The sequence below is a fragment of the Rutidosis leptorrhynchoides genome, chromosome 4, assembly GCF_046630445.1.
Source record: "Rutidosis leptorrhynchoides isolate AG116_Rl617_1_P2 chromosome 4, CSIRO_AGI_Rlap_v1, whole genome shotgun sequence".
NCBI lineage: Eukaryota > Viridiplantae > Streptophyta > Magnoliopsida > Asterales > Asteraceae > Rutidosis > Rutidosis leptorrhynchoides.
In genome coordinates this window covers 257,529,246-257,541,427 of record NC_092336.1, presented here as the reverse complement: position 1 = coordinate 257,541,427, position 12,182 = coordinate 257,529,246, and the positions used below count along the sequence as shown (strand labels likewise).

Sequence of the window (12,182 nt, the reverse complement as noted above, 5' to 3'; positions counted from 1 at the left end):
ACGGCATTAGATTTATACTAGCACATAAGTCTGCCAATGCTTCTATTGAATTAAGACTTCCCAGAAAACATGGAATTGTGAAACTTCCTGGATCAGATAATTTTTCTGGTATCTTATTCAACAGCACTGCTGAACAATTAGCATTCATGATAACAGCCGAGAGTTCTTCCATTTTCTTTCTATTTGAGATTAGATCTTTCAAGAATTTAGCATATCTAGGCATTCCTGAAATCACATCAATGAAAGGAAGATTTACATTTATCTGTTTAAACATATCCAAGAATTTGGATTGCTCGGCTTCAAGTTTCTCTTTCTTCATTTTACTCGGGTAAGGAAGTGGTGGTTGGTATGGTTTAACATAAGGTTTAGCCTTAACTGTGTTATCTTCATTAACCTTTTCAACTACCGGTTCTTTTTCCTTATCTTGATCAGGTTGTGGTTCTTGTGGAGTAGGAATAGCTTCATCCGAAGTTACAGGTATTTCAGGTGGTTTAAGTGTTGTACCACTTCTTGTGGTAATAGCTTTAGCTGTTTCATTCCGGGGGTTAGCATTTGTATCACTAGGTACACTTCCCGGTTTTCTTTCACCTATTAACCTTGCTAGGTTACTTACTTCTTGTTCCAGATTTTGAATAGAAGCTTGTTGATTTCTAAATGCTTGAGCATTTTGTTCATTAGTTTGTTTCTGAGATGTGAAAAACTGCGTTTGAGTTTCAACTAGCTTCGTCATCATATCTTCTAAATTTGGCTTTTTATCATCGGTTTGTTGTGGTGGTTTGTTTTGAAAATTAGGTCTTTGCTGATTGTAAGTATTATTGGATACTTGTTGATTGCTAGGACCTTATTGGTTGTTGTATGGAATATTTCGGTTATAATTCTGGTTTTGATTGTAAATAGGTCTTGGCGGTTGATAATTATTCTGATAATTATTTCCAGGCCTTTGGTTTATGTATGAAATATTCTCTCTTTGTTCCATTGTTAATTCAATACTGAGACAATCTTTTATCAAATGTGGTCCTCCACACTGCTCACAACTAATTCGTATTGAGTGAATATCTTTAGTCATCTTTTCCATTCGTCTCTCGACAGCATCTATCTTTGCGGAAATGGAATCTAAGTCATGGCTAGAATCGGCTCTAGCTGCTTTAGATGATCTAACGATATCTTTTTCTTGGTGCCACTCATGTGAGTGGGAAGCAGTGTTATCAATAATTTTGTAAGCATCAGTTTCGGTTTTCTTCATAATAGAACCACCAGCTGCTATATCTATGTCTTTCCTTGTAGTGATGTCGCATCCTTGGTAGAATATTTGTACTATTTGATAGGTGTCTAAACCATGTTGCGGACATCCTCTTAATAACTTTCCAAATCTTGTCCACGCCTCATATAGAGTTTCATTTGGTTTCTGTGTGAACGTAACAATTTCTGCTTGAAGTCTTACGGCTTTAGATGCAGGAAAGAATTGTTTAAGAAATTTTTCAACTAAAACGTCCCATGTATTAATCGCCCCTTCAGGTAACGATTCCAACCAATCTTTGGCTTCTCCCTTTAAAATCCAGGGAAATAACATGAGATATATCTGTTCATCCTCCACTTCTCGGATTTTAAATAGTGTGCAAATCCTATTAAAGGTACGTAGATGTTCATTTGGATCTTCCTTCGGCGCACCACTAAATTGGCATTGATTAGTCACCATGTGTAGAATTTGTCCTTTGATTTCATAATCTGGCGCATTAATGTCTGGATGAGTAATTGTGTGACCTTGGCCAGTGCGTTTAGCTCTCATTCGGTCTTCCATACTTAAAGGTTCCAGATTCTCCATAATTGAATTTGTTGAATCGGAATCACTAGAGGATTCTGATTTAATGGTTCGTTCCTCAACACTCTCTGTTTGAATGATTGGTGGTTCCGGAGGAAAGTTTAGTGGTTCAGGATCTATGAATTGTCCCTGAATATTCTCCGGATTCTCAATTGTGAGGTCGGGTTCAAAAAATGGATTATCGGAAATTTGAACTGGAGTACTTGGTCGACTGGATGACGATTCTAAAGAAAAATCAACGGTGGTAATATTTGCTAAATGTCTTAATCTAGTTACAGGTGGTGAACGTACAAAAGATGGTGAACGTCTTGCTCAGTGCATTCACTGAATATCCTATTAGTTTTTAAAAGGAAAGAAAAATTATAATAAGTTATCCAATCAATAGACTTTTTTGATTTTGCCCACGTTTCGAATAGCCAAAAGATGCAGCAGAGGGGCAGGATTCGTTTGGCCTCAATATAATTGAGGACTATTTGGCTCCAATAACCCGGTCCACGTACAAATCCAACTATTACTACGAACCAGAAAATTTTGATGTCTATCAATTTAACCACTTAAAATAAATTTTCGTAATTTTAAGAAATTTAGATAAGAAGTAGAATAAAAATCTGTGTCCTAAAACTAGAATAGCGAGAAATAAGAAAGAAAAAGAGCGTGTCGGAAAAAGGTCAAAAAAGAAAAATGGTTGAAAAATAAAAGGTGACGGAAAAATAAAAGAAACTTATAACACTTAAAAACACTTGACTAACCTAACCTTATTACTACAACTAACTTAAAATTATAATCGCAAATTGAGATTACTAATTGGAATGATAATTGATACATAGGTAAAAGTCGTCTAAAAATATTAAAGCTTACAAGAAAAACTAAATCCCAAATGGAAATAACTTAAAAAGAAACTAAAACTTAAAAAGGCGTCGCAAAGTTCTAAAGTACCTAAATCTTAGTCTAAAGAAAAAGCACTTAAGGAATTCTACGGCAAAGCCTAAAAATCTAGAAGTAAAAATAACTATGGCAAAAAACTAAGTTTAAAACTAAATATGAGCTAAAAATACAAATATTACGCTAAAACGATTAAAAAGGGACAAAATATAAAAATATACAAAAAGTTGTAAAAAGTTACAAATTTTATAAAAATATTATTTTTATATTATTTATTTATTAAAACTATTAATTTTACAATTTAATTAAACTAATTTAACTAAAATATAAATTAAATAAAAAGTAAAACTAAATATAATAATAATAATTAATTAGGGTTAATAATAATAATAATTAATAATTTCCCGTAATTAATGCTGAATTAGGGTTCTGTCGGTGTCAGAGTGTCTCCGCGAGTTGCGGTGCCCGAAGCAGAAAACTCCGCGAGTCGCGGGGTTCCAGAATTCAACTCAGGTACAGTTTTTAATTCGACGTTTTTTTTTTCTTATTTTCTGTTTTATATTTTTCTGTTTTAAAATCTAAATATTTATATAATAAAAACTTATATTTAAAAACTAAAATAAAAATAGAACTATTTTATAATTTTATAAATAAAAATCGTAAAACTAGATTTATATATATTAAATATTTTTTTTCGATTTTATTATGTTTTAAATAAAAACAAAATACTTAAATAAAACTTATATAAAAATAAAGAAACTTTATAAAACTTAAATATTTAACAAAATCTTAAAAATACTTATATTTTTGTTTTTCTTTTTATATTTTTGAATATTTAAAACGTATTTTTATAAAAACGAATTTTAATAAAAGTAAACTAAAAATCTTTTTTTTTCTTTATATTAGCGTTGCGCTTCCGGCGTTTAAGAGTTCCCCGGCAGCGGCGCCAAAAATAACTTATATTGGTAGCGGAGTGGTATAAAATACTATTAATTTTAGAAGGAAAATACTATTAAATACGATACAAATTTACACAAGATATTTATTTATTTATAGAATGGATATACTTAAACCTTGCTACAACACTTATAGGCAGTGTACCTAATCATACAGTAGTGTAGTTTTTAGTAAGTCCGGTTCGTTCCACAGGGAAAATCTTTAAACAAAGCTTAACGCTATATTAGTTTACTTTTATAAAAATACAAATATATATATAAGTAATAATATTATTATAAAGGGGGATTTTTACCGTTTAATGACCGGTTTGTCGATTTTAAAACTTTAGTCGCAGTTAAAACCAAATGTAAAATAATAAATAAATACAAGACTTAATTTAAAGCGTAAAGTAAATAACGATAATGAAATTGCGAATAATAAAAGTGCGATAAAATAAACTTGCGATAATTAAAAGTGCAATTAAATAACAATAAATAAAGGTGCGATAATTAGAAGTGCAATTAAATATAAAATAAAGGAAATTAAATATGAAATAAAAGAATTATGCTTATTTAAACTTCCGTAATCATGATGTTTGACGTGTTGATTTTAGTTTTATGCCCATGGGTTAATTGTCCTTTGTCCTGGATTATTTAATATGTCCGTCTGGTTTTTGTCCATAACAGTCCATCAGTCATAAATATAAAGTGCGAGTGTCCTCGTCAAATTATCCTTATACCCGAAGTTAAATATTCCAACTAATTGGGGACTTAAACTGTAACAAGATTTTAATACTTTGTTTAATAATTACACCAGGATGTCGACTGAGTGTAACCCAAGGTTTTAATATTTTGTTATCAATTATACCAAGTGTCCTTGTACATAATTTCACCCCTGTTTTAATTATTCTAGTGGCTATTAATCCATTCCCGTGTCCGGTTAAATGAACGATTATTCGTACATATAAATACCCCGCCCATCGTGTCCGATCGAGTGTATATGGTAATTTATAGGGACGCCCAATTGTAAATCTTTATATTAACATTAACAAACTATCATTTAGTTAAACAAATATAAAGCCCATTAATAGCCCATAGTCTAATTTCCACAAGTGTCGTTCCTTTGTCCAAACCCCAATTATGGTACAAAGCCCAATTACCCAATTTTAGTAATTAGCCCAACATCATGATTACTTCGGATTAAATAAGCATAATAATAACTTAGCTACGAGACATTAAATTAAAAAGGTTGAACATAACTTACAATGATTAAAAATAGCGTAGCGTTACACGGACAGAATTTCGACTTACACCCTTACAACATTTGCTAACATACCCTTATTATTAGGATTAAAATTAAAATTAAAATATAAATATAAATATTTACGTATAGATATAGAGAGGATGGATATATGAGTGTGAAAAATGATCAGAATTCGGTTGGCTTTATAGGGAATTGAGTTCAGAGATACTCCGCGACTCGCGGCAATTTTTGCCTTCAAACTCCGCGAGTCGCGGAGTTTGAAAATACAGCTCACTCCAAATTGGATCTTAGGCGGTACCCGAGCCAACTATCAACGCTCGACGCAACGGAGCTGAAAGTACAAGTCAACTATGCACAAGAATATAATTAAGTATATCCATTTTACGCGAGGAATGGATATAATCAATAATTCTGATTAGAAGCCTTAAACTTCAAATTTTGAGTAATCTAGGGTTTGTGTTCTTGAGCAATTTGGGGCTTTTTGATATAAACAGGTTATGGCCGATTTTTTTTCATGAATTGTTGTTAAATTAAGTAGTGTAACATGTTTAGGTAGTTAAATGATCCAAACTTTAAGCCTAAACATGATTTTGAGAATTAAAGTGGACTTTTTCAAGTCTAAAAATTCATGAACTTGATTTTTGAGAGATAATGCCATTTGAAACTTGTTTAATTGCTAGTAATGATTATTTTGACATGTTATTTGAGTTGAATGCTTATGAACTTGGCGAACATTTTCGTATATGCTTATTTGAAAAAGTGTAGATTTGATGAAAATATGAAAATGAGCTTAAGTTTGATATAAATTGATCATGTCATGGTAATTATTTTGATTGATGATTTTGCTGACACTAATGCATATTTGGATGCACAAAAATTGTGTTTGATGTGTTTTGCAGACTGAAAGGGGTGAATCTTCATCCCAAGCTCGCAATGCTCCTTCTGAGAATGCGGAACAACAGGAGGTGGATAACTACTACAAGCAAGATATACCTCATCCAGTCATGACATTTTCTGATATGCACTTGGAAGATTTGCACCCGAACCTGAGATTTGACAGACTTTGGATAGATTATCCAAAATACCAAAGGGGTTTGCATACTCTTCATTCTAAAGTTGTTGAGGTACCTAGGGTCATATAATGGGGACCATTAGAAGCTGTAGAATTGGCCGGGCCAATTAGGGAATTACTTGCACAGAGGTATGGTAATTCTACTTTTAACGACTGGGTACGTTTATTCACCATGCGTAGACCTGTATATAAAGTATGGTGTGAAGAATTGTTGTGTAGTATAGAATTAAATGATCGGGTAGCTAGTTTAACCGAACCATCTTTTATTAGATTTTTGTTAGGAGGTTCGATGCGCCACATGTCTTTACTAGACATGGCTCAGGCTTTACGTATATATACGCCTGAGGAGTTAGCATCTGCCGATTGTAGAGGGTTGATACTAAATGGTAGAAAGATAGATGAAAATTTTGATACACATGGTGTATGGAGTCAAATGACAAGCCATCACCGATTCAAAGGGGGAAATTACTCTTATTTGGATATAGATAGAGCTGAATTAAGAGTGATTCATAGGTTTTTAGCTAATTCGATTACACAAAGAGGTAAGAACAAGGAAAAGGTAAATGAACAGGATTTGTTTTACCATATGTGTATTCAAGACCCACAAAGCGCTGTAAGTATACCTTATTGTGTGGGTTATTATTTATCAGCTATGGTTAGGAGGATGAGACCGCATAGCATAATAGGAGGTGGTATTTTTATTACTTTGATTGCTGAATATCTCGGTGTGGATATAAGTCGGGGGGGATTATTAGTCGAAGAACCAGAACCCCGCGATACAATAGGTTTAAATGTATACCATGGTGCGAAAGTTTTGAAGAGGCGAAATAACGCCGCAGTACAATACCATGGTAGACATCCACAGGTTGAGAGAAACCAAAAACAAGGTAATGTAGGAGGGGGAAATGAAATGCAAGAAATGCAAAGGTTTATAGCTTCACAGGAGTACGAAAATGCTAGACAGATAGGTAGAAACTATATTCCTACTCCAAAACCCATATTCCCTCCCTGGTCTATAGAGATGCAACCACCGTATCCTACGTATAACCCTGCCGAAGCATTTTATAGCACCTATCGTTATGCATGGAACCCCTATTGGTATCAGTATCATCCCTAGTCTACTTAGTTTTATTTATTTTGTAATTTGTAATATTGATACGTTTAATACTTATGTTAATATTGTAATAGTTTTTATAATTTTCTAACTTTTATTCTTAGATTTTAATAATTTTTGAATGTGGGGTAATATACCAAACTTCAAAAATATGTATATATGTTTGCAGTTCATCTTATGTACACAACAGGGTAAAACAACGCATTTTCAAAGACTGGCATTAAGTTCAGCAAAAGCAACTAATTTTGACGACAAGATGCAAAATATATGTGAAATAACAACAAGACGGAATGAACAAATGATGTGCACCATTTATCATTCAGCAAACAAACACCAATATATTTGGAAACTTTGGTAAAAATTTAATCATTTTGCACACAAATCACCCTCAATAATTTAAATTGTTACTGATTTCTTGCAAATGAGGGCATTGCAAGATCTTAAGTGTGGGAAGGGGTTAAATTCTTTCGGATTTTAAAATTTTTATCTTAAACACTGGGTTACCATTAAAAATACTAGTAAAGCAGTAGTTGTATTAGAATCTAGTGCTCTCTGATAATAAAGAACAGCCCTAGTCTTATATACTGACTACCCAATTCTAGTAAAAATTTTCAAAATTTTCAATTAAATGAACTCAAAATCATGTTTATACATATTTATGAACGATAAAACTAGGTTTTAACACCGAAATTATTGTTACCTCAGAAAGGACATAAATTGAGAAACAAACCAAAATGTTAAAATTCATTTAAAATGGAATAGAGGACGATAAAAAGGAAAATAAAAGCCAAGTGTGGGAAAATTTACCAAGTTATCTTAAACATATGTCACATATATCTGTAACAAATAACTGAAAATACTTTTGCTTTGGACTAAACTAAACAGTTTTACCCGATGAAAGAAAAGAAGAGATGGATCTACACGATGAATCAATTCCATCATTAAAAGGAAGTAAAGTCTTCCGAAAAAGACACGCGCTTCTTGATTTAGGTCAAGAAGTTGTCGTCCAGACCAGCTGTAGGTTGACGAAAAATCTAGAAAAGTCATCACTAAAATCAGCAGGAAATCCACGGACCTCAGCATTAAACAGGGTCGCCAAGTGGTCAGATTTATCCTAACCATAAGAAGGATTTATCTCGTAAAATGGGGGGCACCATGCAAATTAGCTGGATAAGACTAATGAATCAGATCCCCAGAAAGGATAATCTCCTTAAAAGATCAAAAATCAGCTTTTAAACCTGATATTACTCAATCCTTGAGATTGACCTTAAAGATTGAGAATTACAAACTCATGGAATTCAATGATATCTAAACTCGAGCTTGAACGAGAAAATATTTTGATCAAAATTACAAACCGATTTGTTTTCTGAAAACCCTATTTTCAATGCGTTCATTACCATTGAACGTAAAATCCTAGAAATTCACCTGGAATTCATTAGGTCACCTGAACTAAATCGGGTGTCAACCGTAAGAACGGTGGTTGCATAGCATGGTCAAAGACAGGACCTTGTGCCAGACCGAAAAATTATAAGGATGAGCTTTACTATTGCTCCTACCAAGGATCCAAATTGCGTCTGACACGTTATAGACCATAATTAAAAGCATGTCAGGGGACATTGCCTTAACAGTTGCTTGTTCAACGCTTTCCTTTACAACCGGACGGTAGTTTACTGAAAGATAATACACGGGACAAGTAAACTGGACGTGTTGCTTTCCAAATACAAGGTTAGCAAGTGGGTGACACAAAACCGCAAGTTTTGAGCTAAAATTTTCAAATCTGAAACCCACCAAACCCACAAAAATATTTTGCAAACACCGGTAAAGGGTTATTCCGGAAAACTTATCTAGGGTAAAAACTAGATTTAATTTTCAAAAGATCAAATGTTTTCATAAAGATCCAATTTCCTTAATGGATCTAAATTTTTATAGTCATGTGGGACTGTAAACCATATCGTTACTACCATTGTTTATACCGCCGTATAGAAATCACTGATGTACAAAATGTGAAGAATAAAGAAGTGATTCTAGTATTTCAAGACGATATTGCTTGAGGACAAGCAACGCTTAAGTGTGGGAATATTTGATAATGCTAAAAACGAACATATATTTCATAGCATTATTCCTCAAGAAAGACAAGCTTTTAGTTGCAATTGTTCTATTTACAAGTGATATTCGTTTAAATAATAAAAGGTGAAGACAAAAGACAGATTCGACGAATTGAAGACGCAAACGACCAAAAAGCTCAAAAGTACAAAAGACAATCAAAGAGGTTCCAATTATTGATAAGAAACGTCTCGAAATTACAAGAGTACAAGATTCAAAACACAAAGTATAAGATATTAAATTGTACGCAAGGACGTTCGAAAATCCGGAACTGGGACCAGAGTCAACTCTCAACGCTCGACGCAACGGACTAAAAATTACAAATCAACTATGCACATAAATATAATATAATATTTAAATAATTCTTATAATTATTTATATATTATATAAATATTATAAACCGTCGGCAAGAAAGGCTCCAAACTTGTGTGAGCTGTTAAAGCAAACTCCGCGACTCGCGGAGTTTGAAGGCAAAAAGGGCCGCGAGTCGCGGAGTATCCCTGAACTCAATTCCCTATAAAGCCAACCGAATTCTGATCATTTTTCACACTCATATATCCATCCTCTCTATATCTATACGTAAATATTTATATTTATATTTTAATTTTAATTTTAATTTTAATTTTAATTTTAATCCTAATAATAAGGGTATGTTAGCAAATGTTGTAAGGGTGTAAGTCGAAATTCTGTCCGTGTAACGCTACGCTATTTTTAATCATTGTAAGTTATGTTCAACCTTTTTAATTTAATGTCTCGTAGCTAAGTTATTATTATGCTTATTTAATCCGAAGTAATCATGATGTTGGGCTAATTACTAAAATTGGGTAATTGGGCTTTGTACCATAATTGGGGTTTGGACAAAGGAACGACACTTGTGGAAATTAGACTATGGGCTATTAATGGGCTTTATATTTGTTTAACTAAATGATAGTTTGTTAATGTTAATATAAAGATTTACAATTGGGCGTCCCTATAAATTACCATATACACTCGATCGGACACGATGGGCGGGGTATTTATATGTACGAATAATCGTTCATTTAATCGGACATGGGAATGGATTAATAGCCACTAGAATAATTAAAACAGGGGTGAAATTATGTACAAGGACACTTGGTATAATTGATAACAAAATATTAAAACCTTGGGTTACACTCAGTCGACATCCTGGTGTAATTATTAAACAAAGTATTAAAATCTTGTTACAGTTTAAGTCCCCAATTAGTTGGAATATTTAACTTCGGGTATAAGGATAATTTGACGAGGACACTCGCACTTTATATTTATGACTGATGGACTGTTATGGACAAAAAACCAGACGGACATATTAAATAATCCAGGACAAAGGACAATTAACCCATGGGCATAAAACTAAAATCAACACGTCAAACATCATGGTTACGGAAGTTTAAATAAACATAATTCATTTATTTCATATTTAATTTCCTTTATTTTATATTTAATTGCACTTCTAATTATCGCATTTTTATTGTTATTGTATTTAATTGCACTTTTAATTATCGTACTTTTTAATTATCGCAAGTTTATTTTATCGCACTTTTATTATTCGCAATTTCATTATCTTTATTTACTTTACACTTTAATTTAAGTCTTGTATTTATTTTTAATATTTTACATTTGGTTTTAACTGCGACTAAAGTTTTAAAATCGACAAACCGGTCATTAAACGGTAAAAACCCCCCTTTATAATAATAATATTACTTATATATATATTTGTATTTTTACAAAAGTAAACTAATATAGCGTTAAGCTTTGTTTAAAGATTTTCCCTGTGGAACAAACCGGACTTACTAAAAACTACACTACTGTACGATTAGGTACACTGCCTATAAGTGTTGTAGCAAGGTTTAAGTATATCCATTCTATAAATAAATAAATATCTTGTGTAAAATTGTATCGTATTTAATAGCATTTTCTGCTACAATTTAATAGTATTATATACCCCTCTGCTCACACATCAAGTATTTTTGGCGCCGCTGCCGGGGAATATTTTTGGCGCCTCTGCTCACCCATCCATTTAATTATGTTCGTTTTTAGCATTATCAAATATTTTACCTAAACCATGACAAAGGACAATTATATACACTCCGCTACCACATCAGATAAGGGTCTTCCCAAAAATAGTATTTTAGGTCACTAAAGAATTTCTTTCTTTTCTGATCTGACCAACCGGTTTCTAGGAATCCACCCGCAAGATAGTTGGCTATGTGCGGATGGAATTATTCATCGGTGTGTTTCGGGGAAAGAAGGCACCGAAATTCTGCTTGACTGTCACCTTGGTCCAATAGGTGGGCACTTTGGTCCCCAAATCACGGGGAGGAAAGTTTACGAGGCCGGTTTCTATTGGCCTACGATATTCAAAGATGCCTACACTGTTTGTAAGGCTTGTTACGCGTGCCAACGGGCCGGTCAAATCACTAAACGGGATGAAATGCCTCAACAAAGCATCCAAGTATGCGATGTGACAACCCAGAAATTTCCAACCAAATTTAAACTTTAATCTTTATATGTTTCCAACACGATAAGCAATATTTGTTAAGTTAAATTTCAAGAATTTTAAACTACCAAGTTCCAACGATTCACGAACCATTAAACGAATATGATTATATATGTATATGTGTATATATATTATAACTTGAAACGTAAACAAAATATTAGATTAAATACTTTATATGATTGTATCTGTTTCAAAATGTTTATCAATGGAATTAGAAGATAAGATCAAATGATTGAATTATCAGATATATTGAATTATGATTACAAGTCTCTGTTGAAAGGCCCACGTTGATTTGAGAAATCTTTCCATTTTAACAATATTCGGAAAATGGTAAAGTGATTTATAAATAAGAACAAATTGTCAATCATTGAGAACTAGATAAAGGATAGTGGAAGATTGAATCTCATAAAGACTCGATTGATCTATTTAGTTTTAAACGTACAAAAACATTTTCAGTTTAAAAAGAACTTTATTA

General features: G+C 32.7%; 1 pseudogene; it reads right to left on the bottom strand.

Annotated features, from left to right (window-relative positions):
* LOC139841578 (uncharacterized) overlaps positions 1–11,223 on the bottom strand; it is a 112,218-nt pseudogene extending 100,995 nt beyond the window's left edge.
* Between the last annotated feature and the right edge of the window lie 959 nt (positions 11,224–12,182).